Below are 14,613 nucleotides of genomic sequence, written 5' to 3'. Positions count from 1 at the left end.
CTATCGTTATTCTGTATATTGTACGACATCACTAGCGTAAGGCACACAAATTATAATGCAATTAACATATTAATCTCATGTTATCCGTCATAGAACACGGATTTATGTTATAAGGTAAACAATACTTTTTCATTATTGACGCGAGGAAAACTATCCTAGACGTCGTTCTAGTGTTATGCACAGCACACCATGATATAATTAGCCAAGCAACAATAAAACTTCCAATATACACAAATAGGCTGAATTAATATTACCTGTCGAGAAGAAAGCAGGCAACGTCGGCGTTCTTTTTAAAATCGTTGCTCCTCATGAGCTCTTTCCATCTTGGAAAGGCCACTCCAATATTTACTTTTGTCTTGTTGATTTGCCCGTTGCGTTGCCGTCTTAATTCTCTTTTACGCTTCCTTGGCGACTCTGATACATATCCCGCAATGTTACTAGGTCCCCGACCCGGGTCGAATTCGGTAATCAATTCCGGGACGTGGTTGCTTTTACACAGAAGGCGACCCGGCAATGCCCCGGGAATATTGCGGGTCCGACGTGCAGTGTGAAAGGGGCTTAAGAGTGATCCTCCATCGTCATATAGCAGCCTCAAGCAATCCTCCTCTTCACATTCGACACGGTGCCATCGAGTGTAAAAACGTGAAAGGCGAAGCTTGAATTTATGGGTATGTCCCTCTTTGGCAAATGTACTTTCAATATGGAGGAGCAACATGGCGACCGCCATCCAAACCCCTAACACGTATGTATTTTCAATGGTACATTATAAAATTACGAGAATACTTTATTACTTGAAAGAAGTTGAAGGGGGGATTGGGTCCTGGGTCCTACTGGTCCTGGGTCATAAGCTGTTAACCCCTAACAAAGTAAATATACATTAATGAGCACATATATTTTTGAAAGAACTAAGTGATTTTAGCTAAGAATAAACTAAAAAAGTTACACAGTGTAGCTTTAATAATACTCTGATTTCATTCTTACTCAGATTAACTGATGAACTAATGTCTTTGTTTTAAATGGCTTCCTTTGCTTCCTTGTCTGCCAATTCATTTCCTTGAACACCAATATGAGCCGGAACCCATAAAAAAACCACTGTGAGACCCATCATTTGAATTCTGTATAATGTTTGTTGTATTTCTATTAAAATGTCTGGTCTACTTTCTGAGTGACTATAATGCAAGCTAGCCAATGATGAACTTGAATCTGAACAAATGATTGATTTCATAGGTCTTATCTCCTCTATCCACTGTGTTGCTAATAATATTGCAATCATTTCCCCTGTATAAACAGATAATTCATCACTGATCCTTTTCCCTACAGATAAGTGAAATTCTGGCACAATAAATGTTTCTCCTATTTTTTTTATCTGAACTCCTTGATGCATCCGTGTATATCTGAACATAGTTGTAATACTCATTAATATATGTCTGCACATTATATGAATTACATTACATATCCTTATTTTTCTTTTCTAAAAAGGTCAAATCTACAGTAGTTTCTCCTAGTAACCAAGGTTTTATTACTGGTAGTGGTACAGTCGGACTGACGTTTAACTGATCAATTTTAAGTTCTGTTGCTCCTCCTCCTCCTCCTCCTTTGTATTGGCGGTTCGCACCATTTTCTCATTACCGCCCCCTACTGTGAACTCAATCCAGAGACTCTACCCATCTCCATCCTTCCCCGCTATAAACATTTGTGTTCAGATCCTCTGGCTTAAACAAACAGCTCAAATCCTATGAATTAAACCTGTATTCTCCAGATATTTAAATAAAGCGTCTCTGTGATTCTCTGTTCTGGGTTTAATGGGTATATCTCAACATTATATCAATCTATTCTTTCCTTTGAACCTCTAATTACTTTTCTCTATCCTCTTTAAATCTTTCAAAATACATAACGTGTTATACTGTTTCCTCCCAACGCAGGATTATTTTGTCCAGCGTATACACAGTGACACCCCCATGCACAAAGTTATTAGAGAGAAGGTTGATTATTTTTACTTTTATACATATATGCACAAATACTTGTCAATGAAACAGTTATAAATTGAATGTGAAAGAAGTCAGTGAAAAGAAAAAATCAGTAAAACACAGCACTGACAGAAAAATATTGATGAACATATCTAATGTGTTCTTTCCTCATATGGACAATTACACAATGTTTCTGGAAACATAAATGTACAAAGTTATTATAAATTGTGCTTGATTATGCCTATTTTTTTTTTTTAGATATACATTTATAGTTGTAATTTTACTGAAAATTGTCAAAAAACCAAAAAACAATTAAAGAAAGCAATAAGAATTTGGAACAACAGAAAATGAAAAGAGCTACCTAAGACGATAGAAAGATTGCCTTATTTGACCCATGTCTTAACTAATGCCTTGTTTTGATAATTGGACAAAAGGCATGCAACTGTAAAAAGTTGACTTACTGTGCGTTCACACCGCCGGCGGCGAGAGCGTCAAGCTGGCCGGAAGTCATTCATTTTCAATGGGAGCCGGTGTCATGAAAAATCCATAGATAGTAAAAGAAATGGACGGAGGGATCCCATTGCCTTCTACGGCGTTAAGTGATGTCAGTATAGGAGCACTCACTTCCTGATGGCTGAGCGAACTGCGCAGGCTCAGACTGAGCTTGACGACGTAGATGTGACGTGAGCCTCCTGTCTGACAGCTGTAGGTCTTCTAGTAGATGTGGAAAGTGAAAGCTGAATCACGTTGTTTAAATATTTTCTCCCGTTGCTTTTGGCTCACTACGGGCTTCTCCCCATTCTTCCCCCTTGACTTTATCAGACTTTATGTCTCCACGTCCCCCCGACTGTCTCATAGACAGTAGAAGATTGCCTGCGAGCGTCTCCTCAGGTCTATACGGTAATTTCTCAACTGTGCGACAGAGTCGCGTTGGTTATGATGCAATAGTTAGCCTATTTTTACAAAAACAGCTTCTACGGGGCGATAGTGTAAGATACAAGGTAACGGAGCCTTTTATGCATTGTCGTGTTTCTTTAGAAATAAACAATGGACAAATGGCGTCTTTAAACGCCTCAGATGTAAAGTTATTAACTGTCAAAGTGACTCAAAAATGAATGGGAGTCAATGGGATGCTAACAGCAGGTGATGGCTTGGTTAGCAATGGCAGCCCCTAGGGGTGGAACGCTTTCCGAGCGCTAGATTACCCCCTTGGAAAAATCCTGTCCCCCTGTGAAATCGTGTCCGCAAGGACCCCAAGAGCGATTCTATTGGCTGAAAGAAATTTTAATAGGTAATCTGTTCAGAGCCTGATTACAATTCTTACACAATCGCGTTTTGATTTTTGCTGTTTAAATTGTGTTAAAATAGTCTTTAATGTCTTACAAAGCATATGTTTCATATATTAGTAGTATATAACTGAAGCTATAAGTGCTTATATAAGTATATAATTCAGAACATGTATTTGCTCCCATTATAGCAATCAATTAAATATTTTAAATAAATGTTTTGCGTGTGTACTTATTATGGCAATGAATTTATAGTTTATTAGTTTATTATTTAGTTATTTTCAAACAATTAATTGTCCAGAATCATGTATAACAACTTTTGATCAGGCATTTAAAACCGCTACCAGCGGACACGATTTCACAGGGGGACAGGATTTGTCATGACACCGCGTCTTGGACGATTTGGGCGTCGAGGAGAGTTGAAATCAGCTCAACTTTATGGTAATGAGCTATGACGCGGTTCGGCGGCAACAGGCGGCAACCAGTCAGAATATAGAAGTGCTCCGCTTGAGAGAAATCCAGAGAACGCAGGCCTGTAAACTTTGGTTCCGATCACATTAGTTCCCAAGCAATTTGTAGGAGAGGTTGATCATTGCTGTGCGGGTTTCCCTATCAATTATGACAAGATCATTCATAGTGATGTGTAATTTGTTAAGAAGTCGCGCAACACTATTTTATAGGCGCTAGAACGCTCGTTGTTGCGGGTGTGCAATTAATTCTTACTTTCACATTTAAACGATTTCATGAAGTTAATTTATACCCTACTTGTGGTCAGTGTTATGTTTAGCTTCAGGTAAGCATGAGGACAAGAAAGTTCCCAATTCTCAAGTGTTTATTCAGTCCACAAGCAGGACAAACAAAGCAACAGTGCCAGATGGTTACATGATTGACAGCAGGTGCAACAACCCTTCCATTCTTACTCTACACCTTTTATAGGTAACAACAGGTGAACAGGTGCACAAGCTGGAGACAGATGAGACGCATGCCAAGTTTTCCCATCTGTCAACCGGTAAGTACATGGACCAAGTTGACGCACAATTTTCAGAGGCTTTGAGAATCTAGGATGTCCTTTAGGAACATGAACTGGAATTTTTATACGCACCCAATCTTCTGGTTTGAACTCAGGAGTACAAGCTCTTCGTTTGAGGTCTGTGTATGTTTTCATCTTCTTTTGGGACAATGCCACTTTCTGACTCACATCAGCATTCTTACAAATGATAGGAGGAGGAAGGACATTAAGGCGAGTGCGCATTTTCCTGCCACAGAGCAACTCAGAAGGAGACCGTCCAGTAACAGAATGGGGAGTAGCACGGTAAGTTTGAAGAAATGCTGTAACTGTTGATTTCCATGGCTTTCCAGACAGAATCGCTGATTGAATAGAACTCTTCAGTACTCTATGGAATCTTTCAATAGCTCCATTTGCAGCTGGATGATACACTGACGTATGTAGATGTTGAATAGCTCTCTCTTTCAGAAATGCTGCAAACTCCACTGACTTAAATTGACATCCATTGTCAGATACAATGTAATGAGGATGTCCAAATCTGCTGAAGACTGATGTCAAGAAGTTGATCACATTTTTACTTGTGATTGAAGAAGTGAATGCTACTTCTGGCCACTTACTATGATAGTCAATTAATGTCATAATGTACCGACAATCCCAAGTAGCGGTTTCAAATGGGCCAACAATGTCAACAGCCACTTTTTCCCATGGCACAGATGGAAAAGGTACAGGTTGTAACGGTGCAACACGGAGAGTTGTAGTCTTATCAGAAGACAAGCAAACTTCACAATTCTTAATCTGCTCCTTAACCAAACAGTCAATACCAGGCCACCAATAAAGTTCACGAATGCGCTGCTTCGTACGCACTATTCCTTGATGACCTTCGTGAGCCAGACTCACCAAGACATGTCGTAATGAAACGGGAACAACCAGACGTGACCCTCTAAACACGTAGTCCTTTTGCACAGCAAGTTCATCACGTACTTGAAAATATGGACGTAAAACAACATCCACAGCCGCTGATGAAAAAGGCCATCCACGAACAATCTGAGCACGTAGCGCAGTCATTTCGGAGCATGAGGCAGAGGCAGAAGCAAATTCAGTTGGAGACACAGCAGACATTTCAGAAGACAGAAATGCAACAAACTCAGGCTCAGTATCAGAAAGATCCTCATCAGAAGCCGGCAAGGGTAGGCGAGAAAGATAATCAGCAACCTGGTTTTTAGAGCCTGGATAATAATTAACCTCATAGTTAAAACACAAGAGACGCTCTGCCCAACGCGCTATCCTCATTCCAGCGCGGTCTGAACCTTTAGAGGAGAGAAGCACTGTCAAGGCCTGATGATCTGTACGTAGAAGAAATTTTCAACCCCAGAGGTAAGTTCTCCATTTTTCAACAGCCCAGACACATGCTAAAGCTTCCTTTTCAATCGTTGAATATTTTCGTTCAGAAGTAGACAAGGTTCTTGAAGCAAACGCAACAATACGCTCTGTGTTGTTTTCATGGATTTGAGAGAATACAGCACCTAGTCCATAATCTGATGCATCTGTTGAAACGACAGTGGGCAAGTTAGGGTCAAACAATGCTAAAGCAGGGCTTTGAAGCAATAACTCCTTTACAGTACTGAAACTCTTCTGAGCTTCATCTGACCAACTGAACTCAGAACCTTGTCTAATGCAAGCACGCAATGGTTCTACTACTGTGGCAAAATTTGGAATGAACTTATTGTACCATGACAACAATCCAAGAAGGGAACGGAGCTGATGTGCATCATTAGGAACAGGAGCATGAAGCATTGCACTAAGATGATCCTCATCTGGGCAAATACCCTGTGCAGATACAGTATGACCAAGAAAGCGCAAACTGCTTTTGTTAAAGTGACACTTTGACTCATTCAACTGTAAGCCTGCATCATGTATACGCTGAATAACCACTTTAAGCATGTGATCATGTTCACTTTTTGTGTGTCCCCAGACAATAACGTCATCCAGATAATTAGCCACATTTGGCAACCCTTGCAGTACAGTTGCTAGCATTTTCTGAAATGCAGACGGAGCTGAGGCAAGGCCATAAGGTACTCGACAGAATCTGAATAACCCTTCATGGGTAAAAAATGCAGTCAGATCACGACTTTCTTCATGTAACAAAAGCTGGAAGTAAGCATTCTCTAAGTCAATTGTAGAAAAGACAGTTGCTCCACACAGCGTAGACATCATCTCCTCAGTATGGGGCAACGGATAACAATCTGCAACAACAGCTTTGTTTGGTTCTCTCAGATCTACACACATACGAATGCCACCCGTCTTCTTCTGAACAACTACAATTGGAGAAATCCACTGCGAAGCATCCACTCGTTCAATAACACCCAGGTCAAGAAGACGTTGCAGTTCATCACTAACAGCATTTCGAACAGACAATGGTAACCTTCTGAGTTTCTGACGAACAGGTTTTACATCTGGAGAAATTTTCACCTTATGCACAAAGCCTTTTGCACATCCTAGCTTGCCAACAGGCACAGAAGCAGAAAGTCGCATTACAGGAACTGAAGACTGAACATGTCCTGGAAGAATAGAAGAACCTTCAAACTTAAGATGCAATCCATTTATCAAATCCATTCCAAGAAGAGCTGTGCCACATTCAACAATGAATATTGACGTATTACAGTTCATATCATCTCTAGTAACAGTAACAGGTAGACAGCCAAGCACTGGTATTGGATCTCGTGAATACGTTACCAATTTAACAGCAGGAGGCAGCAAGGCATCTTGCTTGAAGTGTTTTTCATACAAAGATTTGGGCAGAATAGAAACTGAAGATCCAGAATCTACAATCAACTCCACAGGTACAGAAGCTGATGCAGTCATGATAGTAGTAATGCACTTTATCTTATTAGATACTGAATCATGCATGTAAAGAATCTGAAGCTCTGGCAATTCAATCTCATGGACAGAACGTGTTCGCTGTGAACGACACACTCTGGAAAAATGTCTCACCTTTTGACAATTATTGCACTTTACAGAAACTGCAGGGCATCTGGGATCATTTGCAAGATGCCTGGTAGATCCACAGCGGTAACATGCACGAGCCAAGAGAGTAGCAGACGACTTTGAAGGCACAGCCAGAGGTTTCAAAGGTGATTGTCTTGTGTAACGATCAACAGCAGGCACACCAGTCACTTGTATTGCTTGAACAGGTTCTGAATTCAGATTGGAAAAAAGTTTAGCTTGTTCACCAACAGCCTCCATTTGCGTAGCAAACGTGATAGCCTTGTTAAGAGTCAAATCAGTCTCTAATAGCAGACGTTCTCTAATACGATGACTGTTTACATTCTCCACTAATTGATCTCGCAACATCTCATCATCATTAGATGCAAACTCACATGTGGCTGCTAGGTCCCGAAGAGAAGCAACATACTGCAAAATTGTTTCCCCTGAGGCTTGAATTCGTTTTCTGAATGCATGACGCTCAGCAACAACATGACGTCGAGGAATAAAGTGCAGTTTTAAAGTCTTAATAGCATCCTTCATTGTCTCTCCTTGATTTGGTAAAGTATAGAATAATCTCTGACCTTCTGTTCCTAGGCAATGAAGAAACAAAGCTCGCTTTCTTGCAACTGGCCATTCATCTCCTGATGCATTTATGACAAGTAAATAGTTCTCAAACATCTTCAACCAGACTTCAAAGGGAATAGACGGCTCACCCAGACATGGTAAGTATGGCGTAGGAAAAGAAGCAACTGCAGACATCTTTCATGTAGGACAGCAAAATCCTCGTCGCCAATTTGTTATGTTTAGCTTCAGGTAAGCATGAGGACAAGAAAGTTCCCAATTCTCAAGTGTTTATTCAGTCCACAAGCAGGACAAACAAAGCAACAGTTCCAGATGGTTACATGATTGACAGCAGGTGCAACAACCCTTCCATTCTTACTCTACACCTTTTATAGGTAACAACAGGTGAACTATAGCGCCATCTCCTGACAAATACACAAACACAACAGTCAGTATATCCATCAACATGCTTGTTTGATTTGCGGCCTCTTTAAATACAGTTTAAAAAAAGAAAAAACATTCGATCTACGTCAGAGCGGCAGCACGTCCACGGAGCTTTCTACAGCGTTGTTGGCAGGGCGGCAAGAGCGAATTTTGACGCTCTCGCCGGCGGCGGTGTGAACGCACGGTTATGTTACCAGTGTGGGAAAGTGTGATGACACTATCAGACAGCTTGTTTTGCTTGATTCTCCTGATGACACGTTCCACATGCACTCGCAGTCGCGCTATGGCTTGTGTTTCTTTCACCTGATGTGCTGGCATCTGCTTTACCTTAGACAGGAATGGTGGACAGTACACTTTGCACTTGACACACTCACTAATCAGGAAGCCCTTGTCTACCATAATTGCCATTTTGGCTATTCCGCACTGTTTAAAGATCTCCTTGTGAAGCTAAAAAGCAAATTTGTGTCTTAGATTTCTGCACTAGCATCAGCTGTCCCAGTCCGAGAGAAGCAGTTCGGTTACGCCGCTCTCACGCATGTTCAGTATCTCAGCTCACCGGTTCTCAGAATCTAACATGTCCGAAAGATCGAACGTGTCCGATAGAAACGGTTCTCGATTCTGTACCGGTGATCCGTTGCAACCGGTCGATCTGACTCGAGAACCGCTGTATCTGTGTGTGTGTGTGTGTGTGCAGGGCCGTGCACAGACATTTTGAGGGGCAGTGGCCCAAACCAAAAAAAAGGGGCACTATAAAGGGGTTGAGTATCATCTTAATATAGAGAATGAATAACAAACCTTTTACAATCATACTGTAAATACAATTGTTAGGCTTTCGTGTTAATTAAATTTATGTTGTTCTAATTATTCTTCCAAAAAGTCGATTCTGGGCTAATTTGATCTCTTTTCTATTTTTATTTTTTATTGGAGATTTAAGGAGCAAATGAGAATCACTAAAATTATTGAATATATTTTGAGTCAAAGGTCTTGTTTATGATTTATGTAAATCATAGGCAACATTTTTTTAATAACAGAATATGTAAAAGTATGGTATTTGGGGTAAAAGGCATATTTAACCTGATAATAAACAGCTGACTGACTTCCATTTGTTGACATGACATGGTTAAGATTCAGCTGGTAAATATCTTAAGTTGGGTGTCCATCTTAGAGGTTACATCATATTTATAATAAAAATATGATTATAATCATATGATATAATACAAATATATTTAGTTATTACAACAGTTGCAATCATTTTACACAAAATAGCACTAGTCATATGGGTACATACATACAATACTGCATATGCATGCACACATACATAACCATGAAATAAATACACATTTTTTTTTTTTAAACAAAATAAAAAATAAAATAAAGTTTACACTCTTATTGACCAAAGGTTTAGGCTGAAGCTAAAGCTTATTATGCCTACCCTTAACTCCACACAAGCAGCACTAATTGACATTAATTTAATACATCAAATATAAGATATTCTCAATGTGTGTTTGGAAGAACATACATCGTTATTATTATATTTTTCATATTTATTATTATTATCATTATCATTTCCATTACCACTACCATCAGTCATCATTGCCATCATCATTTGTTATATTTTTTCATAACTAGTCCTTTATAAATTATTTTAAACTGTATTAATGAATTAGCCTTTTTTAATTCATCAGGGAAGCTATTCCACACCTGAACACCTTTATTTGATGGGCAGTTTCTTCTTAAATTGGTTCTACAATATGGTTTATCAAACACATATGTCCCTCTAAGAGCATAATTACTGTCTCTCAAATAAAACATAGCTTGCAAGGACTGTGGGAGTAAGTGTTGCCTTGCCTTAAACACCAATATAGTAGTATACAAATCTACCATATCATAGAATTTTAATGTTTTCAGCTCAGTAAACAAAGAATTTGTTGGGGTATTATATGGAGAATGTGTGATTATTCTTATTGCCTTTTTTTGTAATAGAAAAACTGGAGTAGTTCTAGATGTATATGTATTTCCCCAGATTTCTATTCCATATGTTAAATATGGAGTGATGAGAGTACTGTACAATATATATATAATGCACTTTTATTCAAAATATATTGCAATTTATATAAAATTGCAATTGTTTTTGATATTTTCTTTTGAACATTTTGTATATGATATGTCCATGCCATTTTATGATCTATAATCACTCCTAAAAACTTAATGTAATTAACTCTTTCTAATATATTATTATCAATTTTAAGTTTAATATCATTTTCTATAATTTTATTACTAAATACCATGGGTTTTTTTGTTTTAGATAAATTTAAAGATAATTTATTTGAATCGAACCAGCTCTTTAGTTTGTACAGTTCTCTCTCCACTACCATTACCAACTCTTCCAGATTTGGACCTGAGCAAAAAACACTGGTATCGTCAGCAAACAAGATATAATTGAGTACATCAGACACCTTACAAATCTCATTAATATAGAGCAAAAATAACTTGGGTCCCAACACCGAGCCTTGTGGAACTCCACAACTTATTCTCTGCAAATTAGACTCTACACCATTTATATGCACATACTGAAGTCTATCTGTCAAATAATTTTCAACCCACGAATGTGCTATCCCCCTGAAACCATACTTTTGCAATTTATGTAATAAGATATTGTGATCTATTGTGTAGAAGGCTTTTTGTAAATCTAAAAAAATTCCAAAGGTGTACTGTTTTTTATTTATTGCTTGTGTAATATGTTCAACTAAATTAATAACTGCCATTGTTGTGGACCTCTGTGCTCTAAAACCAAATTGTTGTTCTGTTAAAATATTATTTAATTCTATATAATTGTCCAGCCTTTTCACAAATAATTTTTCTAATATTTTAGAAAATTGGGAAAGCAAAGAAATGGGTCTATAATTAGAAAACAAATGCCTGTCACCATCTTTGTGCAGTGGGAGAACTTTGGCTATTTTCATTTCATTTGGAAAGATACCAGTTTTAAATGACTGGTTGCAAATAAAAGTAAAAGGCTGAACAATGTCATACATTATTTTCTTAACTATACACATATCCAACCCATTTTTATCTACCGATTTTTTTCCTTTGCAATCTCTCACAATTTGTAATATTTCATTTTCATTAGTTGGGCTTAAAAAAAATGAGTTTGAGCTCTTATGTATAGAATCAATACTCATAGATTTAATTTGTGGATCCACTATTTTATTTGCTAATTTATAACCAATTTTAACAAAATAATCATTAAACTCATTTACGATTTCATTAATATCATTTATAATTTTATTATCTTTGATAAAATGATTCGGATACTCACCCTTATATTTTCTTTTATGTATTACACTATTTAACACTTTCCATGTTCCTTGTATATTTTGTTTATGTTCAATCAATAATTTTGTAAAATATTCTTTTTTACTGTTTCTAATTATATTTACTAATTTATTCTTATATTCTTTGTATTTATTTTCAGCATTTGTTGTTCTACATTTCAAAATTTTTCGATACAATATATTTTTCTTCTTACATGCTTTTATAATGCCATTAGTAAACCAAGGTTTCTGAATTTTACTATTAACTGTAATTGATTTAAGTGGACAGCATTTATCATACATTTTTAATATTTTTTCCAGGAAAATATCATAAGCCTCATTTGGGTTTTCATAACCATAGACCTCATCCCAATTTTGCCTGCTCAATTCCTCTTTAAAGACTTCTATTGCTTCTGGTGTTCTATGTCTCACAATTCTAGACTCATATGTTGACCTGGAATTTTCTTTAAATACATTTTGGAAAACTGCAAAAACTGGTAGATGGTCACTAATATCGGTTATTAAAAGCCCTGCATCTAATTGATCCATTTCATTAGTGAAAATATTATCTATTAATGTTGCTGATGATGTTGTTATCCTACTTGGTTTTACTATCACTGGAAATAATGTAATATTATAGAAGGTGTTAATAAAATCTGTGGTCCCTTTATGCTCTCCCGGATTAAGCAGGTTAACATTAAAGTCCCCACAGACAATATAAGTCCTGTTTCCACTTTGACTTTGATACAAATCTGATATAAATTCATTGAAGGTTTCAAGCGGCGAACCAGGAGTCCTATACATACAGCTAACAGTTACATTTTTTCGTTTTTCAATTTTAACTTCAACAGTCACACATTCCAAGACATTATCAATTGATGTTGACATAGAATTCACTAGATTACATTGCAAATTAGAATCCACATAAATAGCAACTCCACCTCCTTTTTTGTCTTCCCTATTCATTACAAACAGTTCATATCCATCCAGCTCTACATGTGATACCTTATCCTTATCTAGCCATGTTTCAGAAACAGCCACTATATTGAACTTTGGGAAACTATTTAAATAGTCTTTTATTTTAACAAAATTTTTCCATAGACTTCTACTATTGAAGTGTATTACAGAAAAAGATTGTTTCATATTAACTTTACTATTAAATTGTTCTTCTGTATAATATTGACAATTTGGTTCATTATAAAGATAGGTTTCTGGATCAATTTCTCTCTCAATATCATACTTATTAGGTCTAATAAATTTACAATTATTAAAATTATGCAAGTCAAACAATATATCGGATGTGTCAAATAAATCTATGTCATCAACTTCATGAATGCCTAAATTAGCATTTATATCATTTTCAGGGTCTGTACAACTCATTACTAATATTCAGACCTATAATCCTTCGTACCCCATCACCACAGTCAAAATAACGAACATAAGAAAATAGATAAATGAAATGACTACAAGAATTTTTTTTAAATAAAAAACAAAACCAAGCAAATAAACATTTTGCTGATAAATCGTCTCAGGTTACGTATGTAACCATGGTTCCCTGAGAGGGAACGAGACGCTGCGTCGAAACGCTAGGGGACGCCTCTGCGTGCCACGTCATGAAGCACTTGTGTAATCAGTCCAATAGCGGGACGATACGTCACGGGCGGGTGACGTCATCGACCAGGAAGCTATAAAGCATGCCCGGACCAAACAGTCACTAGCTTCTGAAAAAGTCGAACAAGTCGATCACAGGCATGCCGGGAGTATGGCATCTCGACGCAGCGTCTCGTTCCCTCTCAGGGAACCATGGTTACATACGTAACCTGAGACGTTCCCTATCTCGAGGGAACTTCGAGCTGCGTCGAAACGCTAGGGGACCTCAATACCCACGCCGCCAGAGTCCCAAATGTCTGTTTGTGTGATTTAACCCAGAAACACCCGGGACCCCGGAGTAGAGGCTACGTCAAGATTGTAAAACCTCACAAATGTATGTGGAGAGGACCACCCAGCCGCATCACAAACCTCTGACAGCGAAACTCCCGAAATAAGAGCCATAGAGGCAGCCATACTCCTAGTGGAGTGGGCGCGGACCCTCATAGGTGAAGGATGTCCGACCGACTCATAAGCGAGCGAAATAGCCTCGACTATCCACTTGCTAAGCGTCTGCTTTGAAGCCGGTTTTCCCTTATTGGAGGACCCAAAACATACAAACAACTGTTCTGACTTTCGCCACAGGGCAGCTCTGTGGACATATGCATCTAGGGCCCTGACCGGACATAGCAGATTTAGCTTCTCTTGGTCTTGACTAGTGAACGGAGGCGGACAGAAAGCCTGCAGCATTACTGGTCCCGGCACGTTGGTCGGGACCTTGGGAACATATCCTTCCCTCGGGAAGAGAAATGCTTTCACCATTCCTGGTGCAAATTCAAGGCATGAAGGTGCTACTGATAGAGCCTGTAGGTCTCCTACTCTTTTCAGTGATGAAATTGCTAGGAGAAACACTGTTTTTAGTGTGAGGAACTTTTCTGACACTTCCTCTAACGGCTCGAAGGGAGCCGACATAAGGCCTTCCAGCACTATGGCCAGGTCCCAAGTCGGCACCCTGGAGCGTGCCGCAGGTCTAAGCCTCAAGGTACCACGGAGGAAACGCGTGACCCACGGGTGTCTCCCTAATGATGCGTTATCTAATGGATTATGATACGCAGATATCGCCGACACATACACTTTCAGAGTCGACGGGGATAACCCTGCGGAGAATTTTTCTTGCAAGAACTCGAGAACTGAACCGACCGGGCAGTTAACAGGGTCCAAAGTCTGGTGCGTACACCAGGCGACAAAAACTCTCCATTTGAGTGCGTAAAGTCTCCTTGTGGATGGTGCTCTGGAGTGCAACATGGTCTCTATCACCTCAGTCGATAGACCCGTGTTTATGAACTGGGCCCCCTCAGGGGCCAAGCCCACAGTTTCCACAGTTCCGGGCGCGGGTGCAGTACTGACCCCCCGGCCTGTGAAAGAAGATCCCTCCTGACTGGGATTTCCCAGGGAGGACCCTC

General features: G+C 38.8%; 1 long non-coding RNA gene across 1 annotated transcript; it reads left to right on the top strand.

The window, feature by feature from the left end:
* The first annotated feature begins 4,268 nt into the window (after nucleotides 1-4,268).
* Nucleotides 4,269-7,324, top strand: LOC137046974 (uncharacterized). Its single transcript, XR_010899131.1, has 3 exons — nucleotides 4,269-4,565; nucleotides 6,232-6,331; nucleotides 7,277-7,324. It is a non-coding gene; the product is annotated as an uncharacterized lncRNA (long non-coding RNA).
* The last annotated feature ends 7,289 nt before the right edge of the window (nucleotides 7,325-14,613 follow it).

This window comes from Pseudorasbora parva, chromosome 2 (assembly GCF_024679245.1).
Source record: "Pseudorasbora parva isolate DD20220531a chromosome 2, ASM2467924v1, whole genome shotgun sequence".
NCBI classification, from domain to species: domain Eukaryota; kingdom Metazoa; phylum Chordata; class Actinopteri; order Cypriniformes; family Gobionidae; genus Pseudorasbora; species Pseudorasbora parva.
Note: the sequence above shows the minus strand (reverse complement) of the source record. Positions and strands in the feature narration are given on the sequence as shown.